Below are 7,657 nucleotides of genomic sequence, written 5' to 3'. Positions count from 1 at the left end.
AACTGTAGCTAGCAACTTGACAGGAGTGCTAGCTAGATACGTTAGATTACTAGGTACATGAATAGCTTTAGGCTGGTTGTTTTTAAGCTCAACTTCAAGATTTCCACCAAGGACGTTGCGCCTCCGATCATCACTCTCCCTCGCTTGGGCAAGTGACATTTGGTACACTCAGATGTGACGATGTAAAACATAATTCAAGGGCTGAGGGTTTAGGGCCCCAGGGCTGTTGACTTTGAGCCAATGTTGATGTGGGGTTTAGAAGGGGGGCGATGTTGCTTACTATTGGTCAATAAATTTGTTTACAGTATATACAGTATTTATTTCTTCTCAGTATTTTTTGGACTAGAATATATTCATTTTTTCATTTAAAAATTTGACTCGTGAAAAATAAAAAATAAATATTTTTTAAATCAAATTGATGCCATATATTTACTAATTGAACTGGGGCATTGTCTGTGTAGGATTAGAGGGTCAAGTGAGATTGTGCCCTCCCCTGGGCAACTCCACTCTATTGATCCCCAGGCGGGGGTTATGGGGCTCCATGTAGAGCTCCCCTATCCTCAGCTGGGCTTTTCCAATAGCCTGGTGGCCCCTTTTTGACCTTTGCAAGAGGGTACCGTCTACACCTGTCACAATTGTGCCCCATCAACATACAGCTTTACGTGACCAGATTACTTCCATCCAGTGTGTCCTGCTGGCATCGGATTAGATGTGATCAGTGGCCTGATAGTTATACCTATGTACATGTGTATTGACAGCTTATTCGATACAGGCCCCTTGAATTAATTCTGTCAATTCAAATGACATGAAATCAGTGCCCCTTAATCAAAATACAATGGAAGTTCATATGTTGTACCTTTGTCAATAGTGGTTATTGAACTGCTGTTGTCATAAATGCACACCGAATCCGACGAGAAAAAAGGATGAGTACATTTGAATGGAAATGATAGGCATCCCTGTCAAGTGATAAGGCTGATTCCCACAGCAGACAATTATTTGACCCCAGTTGACCCCTGTTTGTTTACTTGTTCTGAGACTGAACAGTCACTTCCAGACAAAACAGACCCAGTATCAAAAGGCTTGAAGGAAATAGATGATAATGTAAAAAGTAGTGAACATAGATTTTACCTCAGTCTTTACCAGGAAAATGTAAAAACCTGGGGAAAAAGTAGGAAAAGTGACACTGACAGAAAGTAATGAGTAAGTAATTATCCCCCCAAAAAAGCAGCACCCTCACAAACTCAATGGGGCAGTGGAATGTGTGGTGGAGAGTGGTGGAGAGATATAATCTATTGTACTGTATGTGGCCCTTACCTCAGGACTTCACCTCAAATCCCATAGATTTACGAAACGTACTGTTATGTGCTCAATGTTGGCCCTTATGTAAAGACTCTTATTTGAATCTTAGCCCTTAATCCCCCCACACCCTGCCCCACAGGAGGCCTCTTGCCTCTTGCCTGTATCACTAGCCACTTTAACTATGCCACTTTGTTTACATACTCATCTCATATGTATATACTGTACTCGATACCATCTACTGTATCTTGCCTATGCTGCTCTGTACCATCACTCATTCATATATCATTATGTACATATTCTTTATCCCCTTACACTGTGTATAAGACAGTAGTTTTGGAATTGTTAGATTACTTGTTGGTTATTACTGCATTGTCGGAACTAGAAGCACAAGCATTTCGCTACACTCGCATTAACATCTGCTAACCATGTGTATGTGACAAATACAATTTGATTTGATTTGATTTGATTTGCCAGGCTGTCATTGTAAATAAGAATTAGTTCTTAATTGACCTGTCTGGTAAAATAAAGGTAAAATAAAATAATCAAAAACATCAGGACTCTAGGCCTTTTAATTTCCAACAGACTTACATGGGACTGTACTCTGCTGTGTGTTGTCCCTTACCTCAGGAGTCTCTACCTTTACTTCCCAACATACTGACAGTGGGCTGTTCTGTGCTGTCTTGTGTGGGGCCCCTTACCTCAGGATTGTAGACCTTCCTTTACTTCCCAACAGACTGACAGTGGGCTGTGCTGTGCTGTGTGAGGCCCCTTACCTCAGGATTCTACCTTTAATTCCTACCTCTGACAGAGAGAGAGTGGAGGGAGCAAGGGTGCCTTATCAGCTCTAATGATGAGACAGCTGGAAGCCATTTTACAGCCTGGCCCAGATTAAGCTTTGAAACCCCCATGGCCTAGCCTACCTACTCTCCCCATGACAAGGATGGATGAGACAGCTCTGACATTAGCCATACATTAAAATCTGATATGATTTCCTTTTTGCACAAATGCCATTATTTCACTCATTCTTGGTTATCTCTTTGTTGTAGACAGAGCTTTCACTGTTGGAGCCAAGCGCTGCCCATTTTTTTTTTAAAAAGGTCTGTCATGGCAAGTCTTTGAAAATCCTTTTTGTAAGATAAAAACATCATGGTCAAATTAAATAAACATCTATTGTGATATTAGTGGGGAAATAAATCATTAGTATGATGCCACTGAGTAAATGATAAATCGATATGTCCCTTTTTCCTTTTTCAACCAAACGCTTTACAGTTCAAATGAGATTCTATATAATATTACAGTTGGGCATTCCACTGGTGTAGCTGATTACGATAATAAATAGCTAAGTTGCGTGAATAGCAATGTCAAGAAAAAAGCTCTCAAGGGACCACAAGCTTCACAGACTTGTTTCAAGTAGCTGACGCTGTCCCAACTCTGAACAGGTCTTCTCACAAAAACATCTGTCAAGTCTTAACGGTTTGAGCTACAAATGAACATGACCCCACCATCGAAAGCTGAGACTCTCACAAACACGAATGGGTCCTCCGTTTGCTCTATGATTCCCACAAGACTTGTCTCAAGGGTCCTAAAAATTCCAAATCAAATAGCTAAATGATCCATGGTACAGTATGACCATCTTAAAACAATTCCCAAGGCTTAGATGCTTAGGTAGGCTTTTATACTAGTACCTGTATAGGGGTTGAAAATGACAGATTTGGGCACTGATAAATGCCTAAATTGGCTGTAAAGTGGCTGTAAAGTAACATGCTATACATGACTTAAGAGCTCTGTCTGTGTGCTTTACAGTTCTATGGGTTTTGACTGATGGACATCCTGAACCTGAGAACCCATCCCTCCTACTAATTGGGCAACTTTAGCAAATATTGATGAGATATTTGAGACGTTGAGGATTACAATAAATTTGGCTTTGATGTCTGTCACACAATCAAGCCAAACACCCATATGTGCACTTCACATTTCCATATAATAAAACTAATGTCATAGACAGTGTCAATGTTTACAATCACTATGTTTGAGGTACAGTTAGTTACAAGATGACATGTCGTCATACCCTGAGTTGTTCTGAACAGAATGAGCCTATGCTTGTCTATTGTGAGGAAATTTCACTGCGGCACACACACCTGACTCCTTTCTATGTGAACCAAAATGATGGTCTGTTTCCCTGAATTGCATTGTGAAAGTCTAACAGTGTAATATCATATTTTAGAACGTAGCTAGTCATGTTGGCAATATAACAGACTTTCAAATGATGCCCACCTGACCCAGATTGTGACTTAAAATGGACAGTGTTTGGATTGCACACTCAAACCCTTGTAATTCCTTTGTCTTGTGTTGCACCTAACCCACATTTTCCAGTATTGTTATCATGTGACAGAATGTATCCAGAGTATTTTCAGATTTCATTATGAACAAATGCGGTGAAAAGTACAGTAAATGTAAAATACACATAAAATCAACCGTGTAATGTTTGGATTCAGTCTTGTGTCAGGTGAAATGTTGTCCTTACCTTTGGACTAATAATTTTCACATAATCTCCAAACTGTTCCTTTTCGATTTCTAGCATTGTTATGCATATGCTTTTCATATTTCTTCTGTAAGAAACATTTCAATTTAAACCTATTCATATAGGCCAATTCCCATGAGTGTAAAGGGTTAAACACATTCATGTTCAGATTTCCATAATATGGTCTTTCTATTAATAGGAATTTTAGTGATAACAACACATTTTCCAACATAGATATAAAAGTAGAATAGAATTCACTTCACCTTCTTCTTTTTCTAACCACTCCCGCTACTGTATTCCCCTACATTCTATATTCTGTCAGTACTGTATTGCAATGTGTTAGTGTTCAGATTCTGCCATGTACTGGAGGAAAACACCCTGACAGGAGTTTAACTGAAAGCTCTACGCTACTGTACGGGCAGGCTTAGCAGCTTTATCCCACTTTCTTAACGCTGTGACACTCTCTGGTTCTCACCCTATCAACACCCCACCTCCCTCCCCGGTCTCCCCCAGAGAAGGCCTCTGGCCAGGGCTGGTGCTGAAAGACTGAATGGTGGGAGCTGGAGGGCCTCCGCTCCCATCTCAGCACTGGCTGGCCACAGAGCCAGAGCCCAAGGCCCTGTGCAGATGATGAAGCCCCATCAGGGTGATGCATGTCTCTGTTGATACGCCCGACATCTTTACATGAACCAGAAAATATGTTATCTGATATAGGGCTCTCTCCAGACCCCACTCCCACCCAACATATGCCCTGGGATCCTGCCAAGGAGAGCTCGCAACTAGCCTCTCTCTTACTTGCCTGCTCAGAGTGGAGTAGAATAGAATAGAACTGAACGAGGCCTCGCCTTCGTGAAGCCCAGATTCAGGTACAAATAGAGGCACAGCCCCTAGGTGTGAGAGTGCTTCTCTCTCTTCACTGGCAGGGAGAGGCCTTTTGATACTGTGGTCAGACAAGGAATAGCTCCCCGTTTCTGAAAATCATCCTCTCCCTCATTTTTTCCCCAGTAGGAATGCTCTTGTGCTCCTCTGCTTTGTCATGTGGAGCACCCCAACTATGATTTTGGTTTCACATTATGGTGCAGACACTCTTATCCAAAGAACTTACAGGACTAATTAGGCTTAGGTGCCTCGCTCAAGGGCACATCAACAGATTTTTTTGCCTAGTTGGCTCTGGGGTTTGAACCAGTGACTTTTCATTTACTGGCCCAATGCTCTTAACCACAATGCTACCTGCTGCCTTGGCTGAGGCAGTGACTCATCATGACTCTATGTGAACTCTGCTTTTTTAACCTGTCTGCTGGTTCGCCAGTGTTGTGGGTTTCTCTACTGTACTGCATTTCTTTAATTCTACGACCAATACCAGTATAACTACCTGAGCGTATTGAAGAGACGCTAAGCCTGAACAACCAGTGGAGATTCGTGAGCATTGTTTTCTCTTTCCTTTTCTTTATACTTTCGCTCCCTTATCTCCAAACCTATATGTTTATCATCTAAGTAAACCAGCTGCGTTCCTGTGTTAGGATACATGAATCATTCAGTCTTTCAGTTCATTAGACATTCATTCCTTCTCCCGCCAACGTATCTCTCTCCTTTCAACCACTGACCTATGATAACTGAACCAGTGGCCAAAGGTTCTGGCTCCCCCTTTGAAGCTGACCTCCTTTAAATGTTTAAAAAACCTCTTGCATCATCCTCTCTAGCTTGGGCTCGCCCACTCGTGCATGTTTGGGTGAATGAGAGGATGATGCGTGGGCCGTGGGGTGGCGGGTGGGCATCCCGATACATCATGTGGATGCAACAGAGTGGAGGCCAGGGGCTGCGGGGTTAATGACTCTGTGTTGCAGTGGGACGCGCTGAGGCTCTCAGGGAGGATAAGGCTGGCTGTGTAGGGGCAGGTAGTGAGCAGGGGTCACATCACTCACATCAAAGGAGGCCAGGGTCAGGGTGGTTGGCCATTGGACTGCCCTCAGGGAGACAGGGAGGAAGGAGAAAGAAAGAGGGGAGAGGTATATGAGGGATGGGGGGGCAGAGAAAGAGAGAGTGAGGGTGGAGAGAGACTGAGACAGGGTCAGTGAGAGGGGAGGGATAGAGTGCAGCGTCTATACTTTCCACTTCGTTTGAACATCTGAATTAATCTCCCACAGTGGCGGAAAATATCTGCTCTGAGCTCCTGTGGACTGTCAAGGGAAAACACTGTGCGTCTGTCTATCAATGTCCTGTATGTACACATTCACATTCACAGGAGTTGCACCAATCAATGGAATAACAGGTAGCAGAAAAATGAATTCCAGGCTAAGATAATGGGTCTAGACTGTTTTCGTCACTGAAATTTCAGTTCTCACACTGTCTGCCTGCATGTGTGCGAGTTAAAGAGATCACACATCATCTTGTGATATCCTGTGGTACTGAATGACACATATGTGTGCTGGAATGTGAAATGAACTGTTATATTTCCACTAACCCTCCAAGAAAACCATTTCACATTGATTGATGGCGCTTTACCACTCCCTGCGCTGCATCTCATTCTTTATGCGTTGCAACATCAAACTTGTCCATATGCCCATCCACATTATTACAGAAACCGTTAGTTCGTAGCAGAGTGAATTGATATACAGCGGGGTCCGGAATTATTGGATCCCTTGATAAAGATGAACAAAAAAGACTGTATAAAATAAATAATACAAATAATATAGTTATATTGTATTTTACATGACACTATTAGTTATTGTCCTGCTGGAAGATTCACTTGCTGCCTTCTGTTACAGCCTTCTGGCAGAGGCAACCAGGTTTTTGGCATAAAACGTCCTGGTACTTGGTAAAGTTCATGATGCCATTTACCTTAACAACAGCCCCAGGAGAAGTGAAAGCTAAATAGCCCCATAACATCAAAGATCCACCACCATATTTTACAGTAGTGATGAGGTATTTTCTGCATATGCATTGTTCTTTCGAATTGGCCAAAGCCACCGTTGTTGTGCGTGGCCAAAGAGCTCTATTTTCATGTAATCTGACCATAGCACCGCCTGGAGTTTGTAAACAGCATTGGCACTTGGATTCGAATCGATGTTATGGTAAAATAGAGGACTTTGGCTGCCGCACCAGCGGTGGATTTGGCCTTCGAAAGACCAGTGCTAACGTCCAATCCCTACTGTAAAATATGGTGGTGGATGTCAAGGATATGGAAAGATTCTGTATGGAGGAATGGTCTAAAATGTATGCTCCAATCTCTTTTTGGGGAGGGTGCTGGAGTATTAAAAACAGGGGAAACAATATTTTATTACTTCTTTTAAAAAAGCTCTTTCTCTTAGCAATTCTATTAGTATAAAATATATTTACTGATCAAAAATATAAACGCAACATCTAAAGTATTGGTCACATGTTTCATGAGCTGAAATAAAAAATGCCAGAAATGTTGCATACACACAAAAATCTTATTTCTATAAAATTCTGTACACAAATTTGTTTACATTCATGTTAGTGAGCATTTCTCCTTTGCCATGATAATCCATCCACCTGACAGGTGTGGCATATCAAGAAGCCGAATAAACCGAATGATCCTTACACTGGTGCACCTTGTGCTGGGGACAATAAAAGACCATTCTAAAATTAGCAATTTTGTCACACAACATAATGCCACAGATGTCTCAAGTTTTGAGGGAGTGTGCAAGCTGTTGCCAGAGAATTGAATGTTAATTTCCCTAACATAAACCGCCTCCAACGTTGTTTTGGAGAATTTGGCAGTACGTCCAACTGGCCTCACAACCACAGACCACGTGTACCTACGTCAGCCCAGGACCTACACATCGGAATTCTTCACATAGGGGATTGTCTGAAACC

This window comes from Oncorhynchus tshawytscha, linkage group LG33 (genome assembly GCF_018296145.1).
Source record: "Oncorhynchus tshawytscha isolate Ot180627B linkage group LG33, Otsh_v2.0, whole genome shotgun sequence".
NCBI lineage: Eukaryota > Metazoa > Chordata > Actinopteri > Salmoniformes > Salmonidae > Oncorhynchus > Oncorhynchus tshawytscha.
This window is presented reverse-complemented; position numbering follows the sequence as displayed.